General features: G+C 36.7%; 1 long non-coding RNA gene across 1 annotated transcript; it reads left to right on the top strand.

Annotated features, from left to right (window-relative positions):
* The first annotated feature begins 9,481 nt into the window (after positions 1-9,481).
* Positions 9,482-11,218, top strand: LOC128859623 (uncharacterized). The gene is made up of 3 exons (XR_008454174.1): positions 9,482-9,631; positions 9,701-9,958; positions 11,090-11,218. It is a non-coding gene; the product is annotated as an uncharacterized LOC128859623 (long non-coding RNA).
* The last annotated feature ends 15,108 nt before the right edge of the window (positions 11,219-26,326 follow it).

Here is a 26,326-nt window from a genome sequence, read left to right as displayed (position 1 = left end):
ATTTGTTTGCTCATCTATTGCGTTATCATGGTGCACAGATGATATCAGGATCATTGACCGGTTTTTTTCGGGCAGTACGACACTAGTGTACAATTTTCTTGGAAACCAAAAATACTTGACTTTTCTTTACGATTCTTCCTGGGAAGGAATTCTTTGGGAACTTCACGTTTATTTTTTCTCACAGCTCCCAAATATGTAAGCTTTTTCTATAGCAAATTATTAACCAACGATAAGCTGCTGAACCAATTGTCACCAGTAATATTGCGATTAGTTCCTGCGACTGGCTCTACCAATCGAAGAGTTATCTCTTCCGCACTATTGCTAAGTTTGTACGGTCCGTCCGGCTGAGTGCCCATATAAGTTTCCAAATTAAAAGTGTAAGACGTTTTTACATCCATCATCGCGAATGTGTTAATGCCAAACTTGGCCGGCTTACTAGAAATGTATTGCTTAAACGCGCAACGTCCTCTAAATGCTAATAATTGTTCATCCACAGTAAGAAACTCACTACCAATAAAATTACTTTGAAAGTTGACCAGGAAACCTTAAAAGAGTTCTCTTATAGGTGCCAATTTATCAATTGCTCTTCTCTGCTGTCGTGTATTGATGCCATCAAATCGCAGGCATCTTATCAGAAATCGAAACCGTTTCTCGCTCATCGCTAGGTAGCACGATTCAACCCCGTTTCCTTGGGAATTGTCCCAAATTGTATGAAGATTTTTTCTCGAGCTTCTAAGAGCGCCAATCAAAAACAAAATGCCAATGAAAGCGCGATTTTCGGTGTCATCGGTTTCTCTTGCATCTTGATTCATTCTATCTTCTTGAAAGTTAACCCGTACTTTTTGAATATACAAATTTGTGGAAACGGTTATTATTCTTATAACCGAATCATTCACAAATAAATTTAGGCACTCAATTTCTGTTTCAACATTGCGCGCATTACCTTTTGTACCCGGCACAAGTTTGATTATATTGTGCGAACGAATACGAACTTGCAAATTGGGTCTGGTTTTCTTCCACTTAGTGACATTGTCTTTTCCTAAATAGACATTTTGGGGATGAGATGCACAAGAATCGTCTGAAAGAATTTCATCATCGGTTAATCCTTCTAGTTCCGATTCGGTCTCGTGGTCACTCTCTTCAGCAGCGTTCACATTGATATCCGTATCTTCGTCAACCTCCGTCTCGTTTTCTTCATCCATAGCACTTTCTTCACTACTTGATAGTTCGGAGAGCCATCTTTCCCATACTTCAGGATTTTTGCTGCTTTCCAATCGTCTTTTTTTGGAATCAGACATAATATTATCTGAAACTAATTAAATTAGCACACTTTTGTAAAAAAAATATAAGCAAAACTTACCTGAACTTAATTCAAATATTTAATATATCAAATAATATTGCCGCAAGAAAAAGTAACGTCGTTAGTCACGTGGTCTACATATGTAGACCAGCACTGTTCAGACCTTGAAAAAATTTACAACTGCACGTCAAACCCGCATTGAATGCACTAATTGGATAAAGAGATTAATTATAAACAGCTATTAAAAAGCTTAGGTAATTTAAGAGACAAATTTAAGGAGTTGCACGACTTTGAAAAGAAGTGGTCTACGATTGTAGACCACGTGCCTAATGAAGGGTTAAGCATCTCATTATGATTGATTTGTGACTGAATGCTTACCAACATTTGTATAGTTTTGCGCAGGATTTTGTTGTTGCAGTATAACAGTTTGGGGGAAAGGCTGACGGAGGTAAAGTATAAAACTACTACTCGTACTACTGAACAAAATACAAATTTAGCACAAAAATGCGTTTGAGTAAGTTTGTGTATCTTGAAAAAAGTTCGTAAACATCTTTGGCCATAACATCCGGGATTTAGAAAACTATTCAAATTGAGTAAAAACCAGGAGCGCTTTACAAACACTTTTTTTATAAATTTTTTTTTATACTTTATGTTTCATGCTCGTAATGGGCAAACTACTGCCTTTGGTTTAAATTTCGTACAATCTTACAAATATCTACCCAAGTACAGGAGAGTGCAGCTAAATTATGTTTTTAAATTTAATTCGGTTTAAAATAAAAGGCGATCGAGTATTGGTATATGACTATTTTCGTTGGAAAGAGCAATTCTTGCCATTAAACATGGAGTAAAATATCATTTTAGAGCCGATAGCCTTGGTAGCTTGTGCTAAAAAGTTATTTTGTAATTTTAATTATAGATAACAAATAAATAATATCATTTTAGTGTTAGCTTTACATTAGCCCATTATAGTATAATAATTTATGGGTACATGGAGATTCCACACCTATTTCATCAAAGGCAACTTCACTTTTATGTTTAAACTCTTCAGTAATTTTTTAATGGTTGGCGTAGCATTTATTCCCATAAAAAATTAGTCAAATGTGGTTTAATCTTGGCTTGTGGATGTCCACTTTACATCGCCAATGGTCTGCTTAATCCACTTCCAGATGTTTTTAATATTTTGCAAACAAAAAATAGCCTGTTTTGTAAATGTGTAACAAAAAAACAAAATTTTTGACACATCACGAATGTTAACTGTCAAAATGAGAAAAAAATGATACTTCCAACGCTAATTCGACCACCCTTTATAAAACATCATGATTTGTATTCGCGCGCCCATCCACCTATACTTGCGAGCAATATTCAATTAAGATATCGTAAAAGAAAACTATGTACACTTGTTAGCTAAATCCCAGCAAATTAATATTTTAATAGTTGCTTCTAAAGGTAGCACATTACACTCCCTGCAAAAGTTTTGGTAAGATACGTTCGTCCAGTGACCATCTTGTTACAACACAGCTATCCCATCTTTACATACGTATTTTTTATATGTGTCTGTATATTCGCTGTCAACACAAAACCTCACGCACTTATATGAGAGCTTAAATGAGCACAAATAGAATACTCATACGCACACTGACAGTTGCGTTGCTTTGACTGTATTTGTGATTTGCTTCACATTGGCTTTTGGGCTATTAATTTTTTGGTTGGCAAGTTCGTTGACTTTAAATTTTGTTTGTGGTTATTTGGTTCTTAACTTTAATTTTGACTTGCTTTTAAGATGTCTGCAGCTGGCTTTTCTTGTGCGTGCGCTTCTTTCTGTATGCCATTCTCTTTATAATATTTCGTTTTCTTAACTTTGCTTTGTACGCTCTTTAAGTCATACTATTTCTTGTAATGACCAGAATTATGTTGTTGCTGTTTTTATTGTAACATTCCACACTTTTCGCTGTTTTGTAAGTTCGTTTTCATTGCAAAGTTCATCGACCGTACCGAGTTCTTTTGCTGTGAGCTAACACGGCAGTTAACCATCAGTTAACCAACAGCAACTAGATGCGTTTAAGGCTCTTGTAAATCACCAAAGAAGAAAGAAAATCATGGTACTAAATTATATTATACATTACCTACTTGTTATATAACTTTAGTATGTAAAAACTGCCTCGAATACAAAGGTTCTTTCAAAGAAGCAAAATAGTGCCTATATTAAGACGAAGTCAAATTGTCAGCTCTGGCTATGGCTTTTCTGACATTTCATATTAACATATGAGGACCATATCTATAACTTTGTCTGCGCTAATCTAGAAATGTTTTAATGGTATCAGTTGAATGATATTCTAAAAAAGCGAATCTAAATGCGATGTGAATATAGACTTTAACGGCGATCTCTCATCTTTCAGTTGAAAAGATTTGTCATATTGTGGCGAATAATTAAAGCTAATACATATATGCTAGAAACTCCAAGTTGAGAGGACAACAAAAAAACAAAAAAAAAAAAAAAATAAAAAATAAAAAACTTATCTATAGACTTTAACCCAGAAATTGGCGACATTATGCTACCTTTCAAAGTTCTTCTTCTGGCGTCGCTTAGGGCAGTTAATCATATATCTGAGTACTCTAAATTTTCAGAATTATCGGAAACTTTATTTATATGCAGACGATATAAAAAATTGTAAATCAATTTCAAGTCTTTCCGAATCGTGTAAGCCCCAATCAGATCTCAATAACTTCGCGGCATGGTGTGATAAAAAAGAAAAAGAAAAATTTTAAGAAACATTTTCATATATCGTTTTTTCCGCCTCGCCAGCTATTTTCTACTTCATGTTGAATTAATGACTCACCTTTCAACATTAGGAATGAAGTTTTAAATATGGGTATAGTTTATGATTCAAAATTATTATTTCAAAGTAATATAAATTATATGTACTTTTCGTAAGCCATCTTCTATACTTGCTTTCATGCGGAGCTTTGGCTTAGACTTGCTGATCCATGCACGTCAATCTTACTACCTACCTCGCTTGCACGATCTACCTAAATTGAAATGTTGTCTTTATATGGAAGCCGCATCATCTTTGCTATATGAATAGACTCAAATGAATTCAAAAGAATTTTCTTCGCTCTCAGATCGCTCAATTTTGTTGATCCTATTCCTTCGTATGATGCAAGATGTGTCCTAACCAATTTAAAGTTTTTACGAAATATAGGGAGTATCCTTTAACTCTGCTTCATTTTTGATATCATCAATAGTGCATTTGATTGTTCTATTCTTCTAGAGCGCATTTATTTTCACATTCCACAAGAAAAAGTCTGCAGAGTAATTATAAATTCTATCGGGTTGGAACGGTTTATGCCTCCTACGTTCCAATGCATAGAATGATGAAATGAAAGAGTTAGATGAGTTTTCCAATTTTTTTGCTGTTGATTTTCCTCACCTATCGTTTGAAACAAGCAGAGCATATGACGCGCGTAACGGTCGCAGAATGAATCTTACGGTAATTACAAGTGAGTGGTGAAGGGAGTTATTTTCTCTGATGAAGCGCATTTAGAACTTTTTGGTTGTGCCAACAAACAGTATTTATTATTTTAACGACGCTTATGGAAGACGTAATACGAGAGAGGTCTTTCAACCGTCTCATCCATCCATTACGTGTCACATTTTGGTGCGCATTTTGGAATGGCGGAGTGACTAAATCGTTCATTCCGCGTACATAAAATCCATGACTCTCCTCTTTAATACAATGAAAAAACTACATTTACAAGGGATAAAACCGATAAGTGCTGCACAGATGGATGTATCTCTAAAAATGGAATTTTCTCATACCTAAAACATATGTATAGCTGTGCAAATTAAAATAGCAGTACCCTTGAGTAATTATTTTGAAGTGATTTTTTTCCTATTATTAAGGAGATCAGATGTGTTGAGGTTGGCTTAATAAATCTAGCAACTACGTAAATAGGTGTTCTTTATTGATGTCGTTATATTTTTAAGCGCAACACTGAAATGGCAGAGCCTTCAGTTTTTTGTAGTTACGAGTATACAAGGAATTTTAATACAATTTTGGACAGCATTAGACGCTTTTTATTTGACACGGACGAATCTAAAATGGACACCGGTGTAGGATCATGGTTATTTTGCAAATAACTTTCTATGAGTGAATCCTTTAAACTACCGGATCAGTGTAGTGTTTTTCAAGCGGAAATAAACGCTATTCATGAATTCATGAATGATTTAAAATGGTTAAAGATAAACAGAATATCATCAACGGATATCTGCATTCTATCGCACAGCCAAGCTACCCTACGAGCCCTGGATGCATTCCAAACAACAGCAAGGAGTGTCTTACGCTGTCACATGCCCAGCTCTAGCCAGAAGCAGGAACCAAATTTTAAAATCCTACTTCTTAACGAATATAGATAATCTATACACTTTAGGTATCAACAACCTAGCTCAGCTAACAACCAAAAGCTCAGGATGGTTCAATATGGATAGGGAAATGTAGCCCAGCCCCCACGGTTCACAACGGACCCATTTCGGGGTCTCAGTGGCATCGTTGTCTCTATGGGCGATGCGGCTGCCAAACCTAGCCTAACCTAACCTAGTGGGTACTCTATAGAGTCGGAATGAAGGTATTCTATTATGTGGGTTTTTGGTTAGAAGTTGACGCGCATATTCCAATGCAACAAGCCCGTTCGCCTGAGATGCAGGAACAATGGCAGGTAAGTTTGAAAGGCCTTTTGTAAAAAACTGGGTGCATTTCATTACTGGTAGTATTGCAGTTCTACTTTGCTTTAGCGGAACAGCAAAACCGACCGGGTGCTTGCTAGCATTAACTATAAATATTCTTAGCTAATTAAATGAAAGGTACGCATGAAGTGGTTCAAAACGTTTAATGCTGAGTCCAGAAGTTGCTTCGTAGCGTTGGCTGTGTAAGATCTGACATTGTCGAGCCGAAGACAGACTTCTTTGCCAACTCCTTTTCTTTCGAAACTCTCTTTAAAATTTTAATAAGGTCTTCCATTATCCGCCGCGCGGATATTCTCTCCCTGATAAAAACAATATTTATTTAAAATTATACCTTTGTGGTACCAAAATACAGATTCTATACTTAATAGGACTATGAATAAGTTCGCGCGGTTTTTTTTCGAAATTTGAAACTTTATTGACGTAAAATGGTTACAAATTTAATATTCAATATATTGTCCATCGCTTACTACTACTTTTTCCCATCTTTCTGGCAATTCACGGATTCCCTTTGTGAAAAATTCGGTCGGTTTTGCCGCAATCCACGAATCGATCCATTTTTTGACTTCATCGTAATTACGGAAGTGCTGGTCAGCCAGGCCATGTTGCATCGATCGGAAGAGATAGTAATCGGATGGCGCAAGGTCTGGACTATACAGCGGGTGGGGTAGGACATCCCATTTGAGCGTTTCTAAGTATGTTTTGACCACTTGTGCAACATGTGGCCGAGCATTGTCATGTTGCAAAATAACTTTGTCGTGTCTATCGGCGTATTGCGGCCGTTTTTCTCGCAGTGCTCGGCTCAAACGCATCAATTGTCGTCGGTAGACATCCCCCGTAATCGTTTCATTCGGTTTCAGTAGCTCATAATACACAACACCCAGCTGGTCCCACCAGATACACAGCATAACCTTCAGGCCATGAATATTCTGCGCCGACGTCGATGTTGAAGCATGGCCAGGGTATCCATACGTTGCCCGACGTTTTGGATTGTCGTAATGGACCCACTTTTCATCGCCAGTCACAATTCGATGCAAAAAACCCTTTCTTTTGTGCCGTTGAAGCAGTTGTTCGCATGCCATAAAACGGCGTTCAACGTCTCTTGGCTTCAATTCATACGGCACCCAATGGCCTACCTTTCGGATCATTCCCATGGCTTTTAAACGTTTGGAAATGGTTGATTGATCAACTCCCAAAGTTTTTGCAACCTCTTCTTGCGTTTGAGCCGGATCTTGATCGAGCAATTCCTCCAATTCGGTATCCATGAACTTTGGCGGCGCACCCTCGCGTTCTTCGTCTTCCAAGCCAAAATCACCACTTTTAAAGCGTGCAAACCACTTCTGGCACGTTCGCTCAGATAGAGCATGCTCACCATAAACTTCCACCAAGATACGATGACTTTCGGCTGCTTTTTTCTTCATATTAAAATAATGAAGAAGAACTCCCCGCAAAAACACATTATTTGGCACGAAATTCGACATTTTCAAGTGTGGTAAAAATATTGTTGTTTACACTTCAAATAAAAAACTTATACTGACGTTTGTGCCTTACGACAGTAGCTCTCCAATGAATGTTTGGAAATGTGGATCGATGGAATAATAATCAAGTTACGCCATCTGTTGTAAAACCGAAACGAACTTATTCATAGTCCTATTATTTTTGGTTGCAATAGTGTAAGTTTTAAGTTTTTAGCGGAGGGCGAAAAGTGCAACGACTTGTACACGACGCCGCCTTTTACAACGATTTAAAGATTCCGCACTTGGAGAGATATGATAGACATTTTTTAGAAAAGATGCTCTTGGGCCAAAAGCATTCTATATGATAATGTAGAATTAATCACGTTTTGAAGTGCAGAAATCAGGCTATCAGTTAATGTTGACGACACGTCGAAAAATATTCTTGATGGTCGTGAGAACACCCATACACTAACTTTCTGGACTTGCTTCATGATAGAACAAGAACAATTCAAGCCCTTACTTTGTCGCTAAACTTATTTATATTCACTGTTTTTACATTGTGGTTTTTTTATTAATATTCATTTTCGTACATTTTTTATGATATAGTATAAATGCTATGATGAATATGAGATACATGCAAATGTAACCCTGTCAATAATTTAACTGAAATGGATTGAAATTAAGGCTTGTTATGTGAAATTAATAAACATTTTCTTGGCGCTTATCCGTGCTCATTTTTTAGACCGCCTTCTCTTCGTCAGTATGTCTACATCGAACATGCCCTACCAACCTACTCAGCTGGGTTCGACGTCGTGCCGCCACATGTCCATTAAACGACGTCAGGAGTACAAAGCTATCACCACCTCATCACTTCCACCAATGCCATCTTCCTCCTTTCAGCATTGACGAAAACAATTGTTTTATTGTAGAAAACTGCCGTCTGCATACTTGCGGCAAGTGGTGTAGCAAATGCAGCTAGAAAACTCGTGATGCATTTCAATTAGTGACCGCTCGTGAGCACAAATTCAACAATCAACTATCCATCACCCACTTTTTGCCCCATCTACTGCTGCCCTTCACCAATTCTATGCATTTTCTTCATATGAACTTGTTTGTATATGTAAATGTGTAGTCAACTGGGTTCCTTAGTACACTCGAGCATAGATACACACATTTGCATAGAACGCAAGCATAAACCGAACAATGAATGAAGTTCCAGTACAGAACCTTAAATGGGAATAAGACATAAAATGCACCATAAAATAAAACAAAATAGAAATTTAAGTGAATAAGTAAAATGCAACAAAAATTCTAAAAAAAGGTTGTTCTAATTCTAAGCCCACCACATGGGCACGTATACATATGTAAGTAAGTATGTATTTAGTGTTCTGCCCAAAAGCATAGCTTCCTTCTAATAGTGTTGCAAATAGCACAATGCTCGTTACTCTACACTTAGGCGTATGCACATATACGAACGCATGCATACAAATATGCATTTACATGTAGATATGTGTATATACATATAAATGTATGTATGCGGGTACATATACTATATGTATAGTGGCAGTAAAACTAAAAGCTTATCATTGGTTTCTGATCGGCACTGTAATTGCACTTAATATGCAGCGTGTTGCATATACACGTACGCGGTAAAGTGAAGTAAAGCAACAGAATAATGAGGTTAGGTAAAAAGATCGTCTTGCATTGTATGGACGGACTAAGTTTTTGGGCACTGAAAAAAAATAGAATGTTTTCGTTGATGTGAACCGAATATTTGGTCTTAAGGCCTAAAATTTGTTTGTTAAGGGGTTAGGCTCCATTAAGGGGTTACATACGTCCAGAATTTTCAAAAAATCGTTTTTTTTACATTTATTATTCTTTATAGTTTTAGGCGTATTTCTGTGGAAGTCGACTGTAAAGTTCCCTATGTGTACAAAGTTATGGTAGGAAATGTAACCTCCCGACGAGAGTTTGATGCACACAGGTAGCTGTCCTTCGTTTGAAGCAGCTGGCCGTTACTTTCGGAGCCTTTCAGCCTGTCAGTTCTTTTGTTATTCTAAAGTATGTATGGGGGCATCTATAAAACATTATGAGAAGATGTGTATGGTGGATATGCCAAGGTTTATGAAACTAAAGGTTAGTTGTTTTTGATCATTCGAAACGAACGGTTGTGTGTCTTATTTGTGATTTTCGAAAATGTTACAGCGTCGTTGTATAGTAGTTCAAATAGCTACCAATGTTGCTGTATCTAAGAATGGAAAGATTACTTAGAATGACAATTGGATATGAGGGGTACCACTATTGTCTCGGATAAAATTCGAACCGGCTAAAACACGCACGAATCAAGGCTATGAAAGCAACAAAAGAGGCCAGAACATCTAGTCGACTGGAAAAAAATAAACAACAACAATTGCTTATTGATCAGGAAGGCATACAATATGAAGCTGGAATGGGATATTAGACGTAAGTTAACAAAATAAATTAAAAAAATTATTTTAAGTTCTTGCTTTAAACGCGCGCTACCTCGAAAGAAATGCACTTGAAAGTTTAAACTCGTTTTTATCGAAACTACTCTTTCCGGCAACTTGTAATATTTTTGATGCGGTTTTTTTAAATATTCGAAAGTATTTTCTCTATAGTTTGTCGAGCCCGATCTTTGATAAGCTTATTAAAAAATTGTATAAACATTATTAAGGGTACCCGGTGGTCTAGACCACGAAAATTTCACCTATTTTCACGATTTTTCTTTTGTCATTAAAAATTTAAAAAAAGCGATGTTTCAACTTTTCGGGCTTATTAGTACGCTTATTGAGCATACAAAAAAAATTTTTTTTTTTTTTTGAAACAATGTTTATTATTATAAAAATGCCGCTGAAGATGACCCTCTCGAAAAATCGAACCCGGACGGCGTAGATAATTTCGAGACTTCTACTCATCTGAAACACAAAATTCAAGAAGATTCTTAATCAGAAAGAGTGCAGTTATGGTCGGAACTAGAACCAATCGAAAAAAATGAAAAATTAACAAAATGGCGCACTTTTGAAAAATACTTTCGAAATATCGAAAAAACAAAATAATGATTTTTTGAAATTTCTAGACCACCGGGTCCCCTTAAAGTGTGACATTTATGACGTAAAACGTGTGCTTTTTTTTAAATTGTACAATTTTTCGAAATTCAAAAATCTTGCTCGACATACTAAAGGGTTTTTCAATAAAGGCGGGTAGATGTTGAAATAGAATAAAATGGCGTTTGCTGTGTGGCACGTAGCCCCGTCCTGCTGGAACCACATGTCGTCTAGGTCCATATGGTTCAATATGGGCCATAAGAAATTGGAAGGGCCACCACGTCTTCCGAAAAACGGTTGCGTTAATGAACATTCATTTTGATAATAAAGTTTTATCATTTGAACGTGCTGTTCAATCGTGTAACTTGCCATGATGATTTGGCATTAACAACTGAATAATAAACAAAAGATTTGACAGATGTCACAAAAACAAAATGGCTGCCACAGGGTGCCAAAATCGACCCGCGCCAATTGAAAAACCCTTTATAACTACAACTTTATTTTACAAGATTTTTTTTACTTTTTACAGATCCATCAACATTTGAAGGAGAAATGATGCAGACCGTGGATTAACTTTTTTGACGTGATAACGTCTTATAACTCGATTTAACAGGCTGCACGCACGAAAAAATGTGTCGTTACCTTGCTCATTAGTGTTACCTTGCTCATTAGTGTTACTTTGCTCATTGCCGTTACCTTGCTCATTTGTCGTTACCTTGCTTATTGTCGTTACCTTGAATAAACTGCAAGCGAAAGCGCGGAACGAGCGACAAAGCAAACGAAAGGCAACGTTCGACATCTTGCTCTCTCCTACTTAAGTGAGCGTATATATGTATGTATATGCGCATATGTACATATATAAATTCACGTATTTGTATTTGCATATGCCTTCTTATTGATTATTATTAATTTGATTTACTTGAAGAATTTAAAATAAAACCAAGTTCGTTAATAATACCTGTTGTTTTAATGTTATCATTATTAATTTTTTTATTATATATGAAGGAAAAAATGTATGGTAATATTTACCATATACCTTATAAGATATGTTGTATACTAATATATGTATATAAACATGCATATACATACACAATTTCGCGCAATTTTCAAAAAGAATAAATCTATATGTAAAGATGCATACAAATCATATGGACATATCAAATATACGAATCTATTCCGTACGCAAGCAAATGTAAGCTAATGTGTTTGAACTGCAAGCGAGAGTGCGGAACGAAAGACAAAGAGCACAATCGGTCCCCGCGTTCGGCAACGTGTGACATCTGGCTCTGTCCTACTTGAGTGAGCATATATATGTATGTATATGCGCATTTGTATATAAATTCACATACTAGTATTTGCATATGCCTTCTTCCTGTGTGCATGGTAATGAACCAATTCTCTGTTGAGAATAAACGATAATAGGAAAAATAGGAAATGAAAGGGAGTGTTTCGAGTGTAAAGTGTCTTGAAAAAGGCAAATCGATGATGGTGCCTCTAAGTGTTGTTGACTTATTAACGTCTGATGCACAATCGAAATTGAAGATATCTTTCATGAATTTGATAAATGTTTCGTAATTTTCCACGTTTGTGTAAATGTAACTTGACCTATTCCATTGCAATTCCATTTACCTCCTCCTCTATGTCCATACAAAATATCTATCAAACAAATAAAATTAAAATTTTGTTTTGAAAATTGCAACCATTCCATCAATATTTTCTTATGACGTTGTCACGTTAAACTATCGTCAGTAAACCGACTTTACAGACAACCTTTTTTTTCATTGTACTTTGGGGCACGTGATTTTTTATATACGTACTAATTTTAACGAAAAAAACTAAAATAATTTTTATTTTGAGTTTAAGTACTAATAAACTGTGTATACATTTTTTTATATTTATTTCTATTGTTATCCCTTCTAAAACAGTTTTTCGCTTAGCGCGTTTTTGGCGCTGCTGGACGTATGTAACCCCTTAACGGCGAGGAAATAAGAATATTTTAGATGTTTTTTTCCGCGAGACAATGAGATAAATTGAAACTCTCAAAACAGTCATTTAACATATATACATTATAATTGTTTTTTGTTTTTTTTTTTTTTTCCAAATACAATAATATAAATGAAAACGTCGACTGCACAGCTTTTCTTGGCCAAAGCTTTTGTTGCGAAAGGCGCCTGACCAAATACACAGAATTTAGGATTTTTAATTCACGATGAACAAAACAAATTGTTTTCGATTGTATTTATAAATGTGAAAAGCTAAACAATAAGTTTTTTAAGCTCAAAATTAAAAAAATATTGAGTAACATAAAAAAGTCAAAACTTCAAACAAATTGGTCAAGATTTCTATGAATTATGGTACAGTAACCACGCACTACCCCATTCGGCTACGGTGCCAAGCCAAATGCGTGTGTATTACTGTTGGTAATAAGTAGTAAATATAAATCAAAGCAAACTAAAATGTTTACAGGCATGAGCCACCATTTAATAATAGCCAAACTTCGTTTTATTAAATCGTTTTAATTATGCTATGTGAAAATTAAAAAATTTCTTTTGCTGAGAAGGTACTTTAGTAGCTTAAAAATTTCATATTCGATGGATTAAATTAGAACAAATTTCTAAATATTTCTTTTATTTTGAATTTCAGCGCAGCCATTCTCACGTGTCACACTGAAAGTTTTAAACGCGTCCTTCTGAAAACGACATTTTTCAAGTCGGCCTGCCGTACAATTCTTTCTCCCCTAAATTTATCGACTCCCATCACTCCGTACAATTCTCGCCTCCTTTTGATTAATCTTAAGTCCCGCGAAAACAGAAGGACTATTCTTTTCTTGTCTTTTGTGCATAGGTTGGTAAGTGGTGTAATCGATTGCGCCGCATTGTTAGCTATTCAATTTGCATTCCTCTGATAACATTTCGTTCTAATTTTTCTTTTCCCTAATACCCTCAGTACGAATTACGCAAGCACTCAACGAGATTTCGAATTTTATTGGGTTCATAGCGTTTTTGTATTTTCTTTTATTTTACATCGATTTGTTTGCTGTTTGACAAAGGGTAAGTAGTCTTTCGGTAGAACTTTTTCTGCTCTACAAAACTATTTTAATTGTATTTTTGAATTATTTAATTTTTTACTAGTTTTGAGGCTTAGAAATGGAATACACAGGAGGCAAAAATCAACATTTTCGACAACTGCTCTTCTTTGCTTTTCATCGAGGTCAAAAATCTGCCGAAGCAGAACGGGACATTTGCACGGAAATGGTTTGCAAAGTTCAAAAATGCGACATCGATAACACGTCCCGCAGCGGTAGGCCTCCTAAATTCGATGATCAAATCACTTTTGAAGTAGAACCGTCCCTAAACCAGTCGTAAATTGGTAGAAAAAATGAACTGCGATCATAAAACGATTCTCAATAGCCTTCAATCGATGAGATTTACCGAAAAATTGGGAGCCTGTGTGCCTCACGAGCTCAACGAAAAAACAAAGAGAGTCGCCTTCAAATTGCATCAGCATCTCGCCCGCCATCAAGCAACGTAATCGTAACGGAAGATGAAAAATGGTGCCTATATGAGTACATAAACATGAAACAATGAAAGGAGTGGGTGGCTCCAGGAGATACGCCAAAGCCGAAAGTTTAGCCGGATCTTCATACAAAGGAGATTATGATATGTGTTTGGTGTGACAAGGAGCTCTACATTACCCAGCTACACCTACTGATCAATATGGTCAACCCACACTACTTCACGACAACGCCAAGCCATATCTTGCACAAGTCGTCAATGTCGCATTCCAATAGCTCGTATCGAAGATCCTTTAGCATCCGTCGTATTTCCCGTACCGACCGTTTACCAAGTTCTTTACTCCCTGTCAAACCAAATGAAGAGCATTAAAAAATAAAATAAATAATTGGTGCGTACACTTCTGTTAGGTGTTTGGCCGAGCTCCTCCTCCTATTTGTGGTGTGCGTCTTGATGTTGTTCCACAAATGGAGGGACCTACAGTTCCAAGCCGACTCCGAACGGCAGATATTTTTATGAGGAGCTTTTTCATGGCAGAAATACACTCGGAGGTTTGCCATTGCCTGCCGAGGGGCGACCGCTATTAGAAAAATGTTTTTATTAATTTTGCTTTCACCGACATTCGAACCAACGACCTCTCTGTGAATTCCGAATGGTAATCACGCACCAACCCATTCGGCTACGGCGGCCGCCCTTCCTTCGATAATAAAGAGGTCCTTAAAAACTGGCCCAATAACTTCTTTGACACCAGACCACGCGATTTTTGGCGGAACGGCATCAAAAAATTGGTCGAGAGGTGGGAAGAGGTTGTAAATAGCAATGACAATATAATTGATTAACTTATTGATATAACTATGTTCTTTTTTTTTAATAAAAGTCTACGGTAAAAGCGCCACGAACTTATTCCCCAACCTAATATTTTGGTTGATTTTGCTTTGGCCATTAATGAGTTTTCTAAATTATTGAATTCAATTTTATTTTAGTGTTTTCTGCACTTTCCTTCTGAGTTATCATTTTAGTCAGTAAGAATTTTTGTAGGTTATTGACTTTTTTGAGATAAATAAATGAGTTAATCTTTCTACGTAGTTTCATACTAGATGAAAGCTGCTGTTAGTCTCGAATGAATTTACTGCAATCGAAATTTTCCCCTTATTTTTTTTCACTGCATTTTATGTTCTCAACGCCAATGGGAATAATTCAATTGTTGCACAATAGATTTCTTAGCAGGATGTTGCACTGGGAGTTGCAATAATAATTTTCGAAACCTATATTCACTAGCAAAAGTATAACTATACATTTTACCCTCCTAGCGGATTCTCACCTCCCATAGAATTAAATTGGTTAATTTCATGTGAGAACTCCATAAAACTTACAAAATAATTCAAATATGCCGCTCCCGATGTTATTGTGGGCTGTGAACCAGCCATTGCTGCCAGCTGAGTCTGTTGCCAGTTGACCTAATTCCATGTATCTTGTTTAAGCAGAATAGGGAGAAATTATGCATGTCCGTTTGATAAAAAAAAAACAAATTCTGTAGGCGGCGCTTATGCCACTACCATAAATTGTTGTTGTTGAGTTGTTGGTAAGTATAAAACTTTGGTGTGAATGTGTTGGTGATATATTTCGAGAACAATAACGTAATATTGGTTTTTTTAAGAAGTCCCAATAATATATTTGACAATTTATATATATTTTGTGTCTAATGCAACTCCACAACCATTTTTCGGCGAATTAATAAAATGATTGTGAGCAAAAAAAAAAAACTAACAGAGCACACGAAGTTGTATGAAGTAACAAACTCAAGCTGAGTTCCTAGCGAAACAGAAAACGACAGTGTGGCTGCAGAAATTTAAGAGCAGTAAAGAACACAATAACACAATGTTGTTCCTACTAATTACCGCATTTAGTGCAAACAAGAATGATGTGAGTATACCAGAGGGGGCAGAGGATAAAAGGAATAAAGGAATATGTAAGTGTTCCGGGGAAATTCATCCATTACTTTCCAAACGCTGCTCAAATTAGCACATGTTGCAATATGTATATGCACCCACACACTTCTTTATTGACCAGGCAAAAAGTATTTCAACGAATTGCGTTTTTCCTTGTTATTTCATTCGCCTAGCTCACATGCCTCCGATTCTCCGCTGGCTTCTGGAATAATCAATTTATTCTTAACTTCTTTATTAAGCCCTCTGCAGACTGCTGGTAGAAGCTTTAATGCAGCTAGAGCCCACAGATCACTGATTTTACATATCTATGTAATTAATAAATGGTAGTTAACGGGCACCATGCGCTAGTGTATCATTAATCATGATAATTTTGGTGCTTCAGCACTCAACCCAAAATCACACTTCTTTTTTTTAAGCACTAAGGTCTATCTTTGTCGATTCGACTGCAGTTATTTTAATTTAATTTGCTTCCGATGTAAGGTAGATTCGATTTTTTTATGCGTTTAATTAAATGCTTTATGTTTTGTACATGAGTGTTAAGTTTTTCGGATTTTGTATTAAATATTTAACTTATATATTAAATAAACAAATAAACTCTTTATTCGGTCGACTTAAGGGGTTAGGGGTAGTTAGGGGCACGAAAAAATGATGATTTTCCATTATTTTTTAATTTGCTAGTCAATTGCTTTATTTTACAAAAATAAAAACATAGCGTTAATACATCATGTTTCGACTTGAATTTAGCAAAATTTAAAAAAAAATTAATAGCTGTCAAAGTTACCGCTGTTTGTGTGGAGCCCATTTCTCCAGAAGTCCCTTACGGTGATCAAAACAAGTCCTTGGAGTTTCATCTAAAATCAATCGGACAGCAGAAATTATATTAGTTTTATTAATAGGCGGCCGCCGTAGCCGAATGGGTTGGTGCGCGACTACCATTCGGAGTTCACAGAGAGAACGTTGATTCGAATCTCGGTGAAACTCCAAAATTAAGAAAACCATTGATCTTTTACGGGAAAAGTTTCCGAACCGTGTTATCTCTCGAAGAGGTGATCACAATTGGCCACCGAGATATTGTGACTTAACACCCTTTGGGGCCACGTGAAAGAGATCGTCTACGCCAACAGGCCTGGGTCGATTCAAGACCTCAAGGATGGAATTCGTGGAGCTATTGAGGAGCATGAAAAGGATATTGTCCTGTAAGCGTGGTCGTGGTGATAATTTGCCTGATGTTGTTTTCCACTATTAACTGCATAATTTCCTCTTTATAAAAAAATAAACATCCGATCATTTATATTAAAAAATAGCATTTTTCTTTGAATATCAAAATAACACCTCTTATTAAAAAAACCCTTTAGTTCACTCACGATAGCGCCACTATGTGATGGCGCTGAATTAAAAATGGCGACCTAATGAGTTACTGAGTAGAATAAAGTTTCTTTGTTTTTATGTAAACATTTTACGGAGTTGGTAAATATTATTGCTGATTGGGGCACTAATTTTTCCCAGAAATATAATCAACTACTGGAAAGCTGTAACTCGATATGTAAAAATAAAAGATGTTATTTATATTGTCGTGATATTTGTTCTTGTCCTTTATATTTGAAACCACGTCGATAGGTTTTTCTTTAACAAAATTTCGCTTTCAAATTTTATATAATGAATTTGTGCAGCAGCCTAGAATATCTTCCTCTCGACACCTAAATCATTAAAATCGGTTTCGAAAGTTATACGTGAATAAATATTTCTACACTGAATCTGCCGATGCAAAATGTGATATGACTCCAAGTTGTTTTCATGATGGTTACTTACGTACATATATACGCACATATAGCCAAACACGTACATACAAGTGATGTCTGCAGGCGCGAAGCGTTCTATTTTCTATTTACACGTTTTTTAAGCGTTCATCACAATTAGATTATGAACGGGTAATTATGTGGCAGTGTTGGCAAAATATGCCGTCGCTTCGATAGTCACTTCGTCATTTTACCACTTTACCAGATGCCCACGGTTCTACAGCTCACAACATTCAAGATGCTAATTGTGAGATGTGATGCTGTGTCGCTTGGGGCGATGATTTTCAGTTTTGGCTACTCGTCTTGCGTACACTTTGTTGTTTGTGGCAAAAAAAGTTCGCTATTGGCATCCGTTGGTGGTTCTGGCCATGTACCGCCAATGTGATTAAGCATGTAGCAAGTGTAGTTGTTGGCGGTCACATTTTTCTATTGTGTTTTTGTTTTGTTATTACCCATTTGAACTTTCTTCACCATTGAGAGGGATAACAAGAAGCCTTTGTTGAGTAGTTCCTACTGGAGGCTCACCACATTTGTGGAAGGTCTATGCGCTACGCTTCTCCCGCATTCATTAGTGTTCCGCAAAATTGATAAGTGTTCCGCAAAAAACTGAAAAACCTCTTGATCGTTCGATGCCTGTATTGTATGTACACTATTTTTTTGCGTAAGCGAACATCTGTTCACGCTGTACACGCTACAGTAGAATTCCAATTGAAAAGAGAAATTTGTTTTTGCTCATCATCTTTGCTGTTCATATGCATAAACACCGTGATGAACGTGTAGAAGTGATCAGCGAAATATGAACAAACGATTAAAACTAGTACAGCCGATAATTGGAATTGCAAATCGGTAGCGGGGTACTTGACTTACCGTGACTCGGTTCCCTATTGTGTATTCGCGTACTTACTGAGTTTTTAAGAGTGAATTTTTACTAAACAAATAAAGTTTCTATTACTTAAATTTTCATTAGCATATGCAAAATAAGAATAATTTCTTCAAACTCTATTTTGGAACAATTGTAAATGTGTTAATGATGTTTGAAAAGAACTCGCTGTCTTCATCTACGGGCTTTTAAAAAATACATAGCTATTTTTGTGCAAAGGGGAATATTTACTTGTTTTGCAAAAAAATTTTCCTCTCCAAAGTACATTCAACTTATCGCAAATGACTCAGTTGGATGAAGAAAGTGTCAAACTACTTTCTTAGCAAATATCATTGAACTTTGTAGAGATTTTCGTGATGGCCCACTTCAAAACCTCGACATAATTTTAACAAGTAAACAAGTGCCCAGCTCAGATGGAGCAGAATTTTATATACGCTGCGTATATATAAAATATGTGACAACCTTTGTTGTTGTACAACTTCTCAAGCTTCAATTCATAATTAGTAGCGACCAAATTTCCTGCGGATATGAACCTTGAGTGTGTTTGTTGGAATGCTTTCGGAGAGGACTTGGGCGTGACTGTGATGGGATAGGACCTGGATTTGAAAACCACTGTAAACCACAAAATTCTAGACAACGTTTTTTTTAATAGCTGTCGCCCCTCGTAAGGCAATAGTAAACCTCCGATTGTACTAGGTTGTTGAACAAGTTTTGCGGTTCGATAAGAGAGGGTAGTGCTTCTAGCCTAATTTTTTTCATTGTTATGTTGGTACACTCTTCACATCAACGTGAGATGCCATTTAAATCTGTCAATTCATGCTTTGTTTACCAGCCATTTAATATCGATGTGTCACAGTATTTTCTACAATGAAAAAAATCAAGTATCGTGCAGTGATTGAATTTTTATTTTTGGATGGTTTAAAAGCTTGGCAAATTTATGAACGAATATTGAAAGTGTACAGGGAATTTTCGCCATCAGTTAGTACAGTAGAAAGATGGGTTGTTGAATTTAAACGTGGTCGTAGAAGCCTTGAAAACGAGCCACGTAAAGGATTTCCAAAAACAGCAAAAACACCAGAAATCGTTGAAATATACAGGATATCGTATTGGAAAATCGTCGAGTAACTCAAAGGCGTTTTGTAGAAGCGCTGGACAACCCATTGGACAGTGTAAGCATATATTTTATTAGCTGAAGTATTGGGTTTCTGAAAGCTGTGTGGAGAATGGGTGCCGCATTCGCTAACAATGGAGCAAACACATTCGCATGCGATTTTCTCAGCGTTTTCGAATGGATAAAGTGGATTTTGTGCGTCAATTCATCACTATGGATGAGACTTGGGTATATCATCATGATACTAAATCAAAACCAGAGCCTAAAGTGTGGTTTGATCTGGTTCTTCAGCTCCGAAATTAGTTCGTGCCCAGAAATCGGCCAAGAAGGTTTTAGCATCAGGTTTTTGGGGACGCGAAAGAAATTTTGCATGTGGATTACTTGCAAACTGGTAAAACAATATTGAATATTATTATACTTTTAGTCCAGCGTAAGCAGAAAAGTTCGTGAAAAAAACACTTAGTTTGCATCAGGGCAATGCACCGTGTCTCAAGAGGATTTCGACAATGGCTAAAATACATGAATTATAGTTCGACCTGTTGGAACATCCACCATATTTACTAGATTTGGAGCTTAGCGACTTCCATCTGTTTCCAAAGCAAACACATTTAATGTGTGGAAAGCGTTTTTCATCAAACGATGAGGTCATAACAGCTGTGGACGCGTATTTTGCAGACCTTTCAGATTCTCACTTCAGGGGTGGAATTTATAAATTAGAATCTCGCTGGAACAGTGTATTGATGGTCATGGAGACTATACTGAATAATAAAGTATATTTTAAACCATAAAATTGTATTTTTCTTATCGAACCGCAAAACTTATTGAACAATCTAGTATCTGTGTCATATCTGTTGGATATAATGGTTAATGTAATATCATTCAGGAAAGTTTGAACCGTATTTGGTTGAACTTATATTAATATGATCACATTTTTCTATCACATTTGTTCAAGGGCGGATTATAAATAATATTTGGAAGAATAGACGAAGTGTACTTGTCATGAATACTTCGAAGTTCATATTTAGGTTTCCACATCGCTGCAGTGGTTTCCACGCGGATTATTTACACGGATTTGCAAGCCGATGTTAAGGCTCAGGACTCACTGATGGTGCGCTAGAAATCAAAAGGGGCTTAGGTGACTTATCTTTCGGTCGCATATGAATACTTCGTTTTCAAACTTGGTTGGGTATTAGGTTATAGTTATATTGCAGAAAACGGAACGGCATTATAAATTGTCTAGATGGTGCCTCTGTGACTACAGTTTACTGTACTTTTTGTGCTCCCATATAAACATTTGCAGATATCTTGTAAAAACTTAGCAAATTCTTAAGTGTTGCTCTTCAAATTATTTCAAAACATATGTGTATGTAAATGATCGTATTTTGCCCGAATTTACTGATCAAAGATTTTTAAAAAAATTTAGTCAATATATTTTATTATGATTGAAGTAAAGGAAACAAATTTTTAAAATTTGAAAAAATTATGTCCAATTTTGAAATTTTTATATATTAGTATTAGTATATATGTGCTATCAAAAAAAGACGACAATGTACTTGCAACTTTAACAGTACTTCAGCGATCGAAATCAGTGGGTCGTATTTACTCTTTACTACTCTTTACACATGATGTATATTTATCTTCCGTTTCTTCGGCTTAAGTCTTACTGCCATTGTAATAACATACTAATACTTATTTTACGCTTGTAATTGTTGCCGCTTTTTAGCATCGAGTATTTGACTTCGCCACCGATGTTGACGTCTCCGTCGCGACGTCGTCGCCTTAGCTTCCAGTTATATACATGTGTGTGTATATATATTGTGGAATGGGGAAGTTGTTTTTGTATTTGAGGTTACTTTCGGCTATTGAACTACTTACCTAGTGGCGTTCGGGTGAGCGTAGTTACGTTGGCAATGGCAATGATCGTAAAGTTTGTGCTGATGACAACAACGATGACAACGACAGCTGCTTCGGCTACATTCCTGATGGCTAGCCCACAACAGTAGCTTTATTAAATACGTACGGTCGGGTGAGTTGCAATGGCGATGTTAATGTTGGTTTTCATTCAGCAATCCAGAAGGAAATCAAGTGAGATAAGCGGCAAATATAGGGTGAGCATGTAAAATTTGCTTTTTGAATTGGCTATAAAAATCAAAAACGAATCAATATTTTCTCAAACTTTTTTTTTTTATTTTAATGATTGAACATTGTCATTTATGAGTGAAAAATAATATCGCTCAAATGACTGCTACTACTGGCTTTACAGTAGGCCATTCGACCAACCCAATTTTAAGCACTTTTTCGATTGTTTGGGCTTCAATTTCATGAATGGCAACTTCGATTTCGTGTTTTAAAGCATCACTCGCCTCTGGATGGTTCGCATAGCATTTGTCCTTAACGGCTCCCCACAAAAAAAAGTCCAACGGGCTTAAATCACAGCTCCGAGGCGGCCAATATTTCAATATTTCTCAATTTTCTCCAAGCGTATAGCGTCCCATTTCGAAAATGTCAAACCTTTAATTAAATTATGAACACATTTGACATGTCATGTTACCATTCTCAAAAAAATAGGTGGTTCAAAAAGCAAACGCTATATGGACCACCCTGTATTTTAGCTTATTGTTGTCATTTTAAATTTCATAACATTATAAAATAGCAACCAAAAATAGTATATGAATTTTAATTCATGGGAACATGAAGCGAACGTCTTTTAGGAATATGAGTGGGAGATTCACTCTTTGTCGGCGAAGCGTAATTTAACGTGTTCAAAATCCTGGTCTTAGAGATCTCCTACCCGGCCATCGGCATCCCTTTCACTGTTGTTAAAGGGGAATTGCACAACTTACTTCTCAGGAAATCGCAGAACATTTGGGGCTTCATTTCTTCGAGTGTTATTACGAAAACCCTTTGGCCTCAGTGCAATAGACGCAGGGCGCAGAAAGTTCTGGGAACTCCACGCTATTCATTGAACGATCGGTACACACGCAGAAAATCCAGGTTTACCATTTAATCCGCATTGCAACATCTATGGGGACCTTTGAGGTCCAGGGTTAGCAGCTAAACAATTAAGGTTCATGGGTGCTCTTTTCTTCGATAGCCTGGGATAGTGCCACAACTTAAATTCCATCAACCTTCTCCATTACATGTTGCTGGAGTTGTTGTAGCAGCAAAAACGTTTCCATACATGTACGGGGAGTGCTGCTGGAGGGACAGTCCTTGGCCGAATATATAATAAATCCGGGTCGTGCCGGTAACGTAGAACCGATTGTCGGAGGACTTTTTCCATTACATCAACAGCTCTGATGAGCTGTCTGTTGGAGTTCTCACAATAGTATCAAAACGTATCAAATAGATCTTCAACCATTTCACCCAACTACTTACCTGCATCCAACTTTGAAGCCATTTTGTAAGCTTTTCATCTTCCATTATCATTATCATAATCAATTAGAAATATTTCCGACCTAAAAAAAATAATTTGAGAACAATGTTTTAATAATTTCTGAAATTATCTAACATTAACTCTATATGTAACAACCACTCTGTTAAAATTCTGCAATGAGCTTCACGGTATATGTATTTGCGGCCTTGCTGTTTCCAGTGGAATCCAGTGGGAGATTCGTCATTAATAAATTTCTTCTAAATAATGATTGCTGCAATGCAAATCTAAGATTATTCGATAAACGAATGCGTTCATTCTAATTGGTTTTTCTTAATTTTTGCGTATTACTACAACCATAATCACGTGGCAATCGTACTCTTTATCAGCCAGCTCTGTTGTCAATCAGCTTGGAAAGGTCCTTCCCAGGGATATCAAATTCAAACATTTGGGCATTTAGTCAAAACGAAAGAAGTTGTGCTTGTCGATTCCTTTTCACAGGTCTTCTCCACGTCTTGGTATATCGTGAATATTTGGTCACGGGTTCATTTACAAGGTCGGAAAACATATGATCCGTATAGTTAATCGACAGTGGGTTTCAGTCTTTCACATAATACCCTCGTTAGGGCCTTATATGTGATTTTAAGAACCCTTTATACGCAATGAACATATATATATAACGGGTAATTTTTTTTTTATTACCTTTTAATGAGTTGGTTTAAACAGCTGACGCACGTTTCGTGTTTTGTTTCACTGTCAAACATCTTCAGTTTGGTCTATAATTTAACCATGAATCGTCTTACAAACGAACAACGCTTGCAAATCATTGAGTTTTATTATACAAATGCGTGTTCTGTTCAGAAAGTTTATCGCGAGCTTCTTCCATTTTATGGTCAGTTTAATCGACCCACAGAAGCGGCTATTCGAGCTATTGTGACTAAATTTAGAACCAAATTTACATTATTGGATATCAAACCACCAACACGCTAGAGGGCGAACTGAAGAAAATATCGCAGCTGTATCGGCCAGTGTTAATGATGACCATCAATTATCGATTCGTCACCTTTCGCAGCAATTGGGCCTCTGTTACTCAACAACGAGGAGAATTTTTCGAAATGATTTAGGTGTTAAGCCTTTCAAAATACAGCTGGTGCAAGAATTGAAACCGAACGACCTACCGCAACGCAGAATTTTTGGTGAAAGGGCTCTTGGAAAGTTGGCCGAAGATCCACTTTTTATCGAAAAATTGTGTTCATCGACGAAGCTCATTTTTGGATCAATGAGTAAGTAAATAAGCGAAATTGTCGATTTTGGTGTGAAGATCAGCCAGAAGAATTGCAAGAGCTACCAATGTATCCAGAAAAGGTCAAAGTTTGGTGCGGTTTATGGGCTGGAGGTATCATTGGACCGTACTTCTTCAAAGATGCTGCGAAACGTTAGGTAACTGTGAATGGTGAGCGCTACCGTGAAATGTTATCCAACTTTTTTTTTGCCCAAAATGCAAGAGCTTGACATGTGGTTTCAGCAAGACGGTGGTGCCACATGCCACACAGCACGCGTAACAATGGACTTGTTGAGAGACGAGTTCGGTGAACATTTTATTTCACATTCGGGTCCTGTTAATTGGTCACCCAGGTCGTGCGATATAACGCCTTTAGGTTATCTTTTGTGAGGCTATGTTAAAGCTCATGACTATTCCGACCAGTCTGCTTCAATTAACGCATTGGAAGACAACATTAAAGCATTTATATGTGAGATACCGGACGAAACATTGGAAAGAGTATGCCAAAATTGGACTAAGCGGATGCACCATTTGAAGTGCGGTCACGGTCAACATTTGCATGAAATAATCTTCAAACATTAAATTATATGGGCTGTACTATCGATTTAAAAAAAAAATCACCCTTTATAATTGGCGCGTACATTCTTTTTGGGTGTTTGGCCGAGCTCCTCCTCCTATTTGTGGTGTGCGTCTTGATGTTGTTCCACAAATAGAGGGACCTACAGTTTCAAGCCGACTCCGAACGGCAGATATTTTTATGAGGAGCTTTTTCATGGCAGAAATACACTCGAAGGCTTGCCATTGCCTGCCGAGGGGTGACCGCTATAAGAAAAATAGTTTTTCTTCATTTTGGTGAAAATCGAACCTACGTTCTCTCTGTGATTTCCGCATAGTAGTCACGCACCAACCCATTCGGCTACGGCGGCCGCATTGGGCGAGTACATTTAAATTCCAATCGACCATATTTTTCTTAAAAGATGTTCGTTGCACTTTATAAGCTCTACGCTGACCAACTTCAATAGTTCAGTCAACAATTTGTCGGTTCCACTGGCTTTGTTGTTTTTAACCGATTTATTATACATTATTCGTACTACATAATTACAATTTTTGGACCTTTATCTTCTCTGTTCCACCCACTAATGGCACTATTCAGCAGGTAGTAAAAGTACTCCTCAAAAAAAGTTCATTCTTAGAGGAAATTTCGCCGAGCTTTTATCTCGTCGGCCAGCATTTTAATCACTTCTTACGCACATATTTCGACCTTTTATATTCGTTCCTTCATTTCTATAATTATCAAAATTCCTCTATACTTCATGATATTCATTTCATTGTTCCCTGCTTATTTTTACCAGTGCATGCATGAACTTGAGAACACTGTGCCATTCGGTTTTACATACCTACTCCTTTTACTCCCATCACTCACCTTCGATGTGCGATGTGCAAGTCAATATTCGCTCACACGACTTCAACGATTTCGTTTTGTGACTATTTTGTCGTCATTGTTGTCGACTGTCCACCAACACCAACAAACAGCATCGACCTACAAGTGTGAATACCGTTAGAAATAACGACCGCGTTCAATGATCGCCGACTAAGAGAATAAAATGAACAGTGACACGAAACCAAAACGAAGCAAAAGCAAAATATGTAAAAAAGTAATTAATTACTTTTACTGTAAAGTGAAGGAAGTGAAATGTAATAAACATTAAATAATATTTGTTTTTATGAAGAATATAAAATCAAAGCAGTCACATTCGTAGAATAATACCAGTTGTTAAATTTATAGCAATCTAACCGTAATTTCCTAAACGAATTTTAATTATTGATTATTTTATGAGGCTTCTCCCGGCTAACAGTCAGTCA

This window comes from Anastrepha ludens, chromosome 4, assembly GCF_028408465.1.
Source record: "Anastrepha ludens isolate Willacy chromosome 4, idAnaLude1.1, whole genome shotgun sequence".
Taxonomy (NCBI): domain Eukaryota; kingdom Metazoa; phylum Arthropoda; class Insecta; order Diptera; family Tephritidae; genus Anastrepha; species Anastrepha ludens.
The sequence above is the reverse complement of the archived record's forward strand: the minus strand, read 5'-3'. Positions and strand labels throughout refer to the sequence as shown.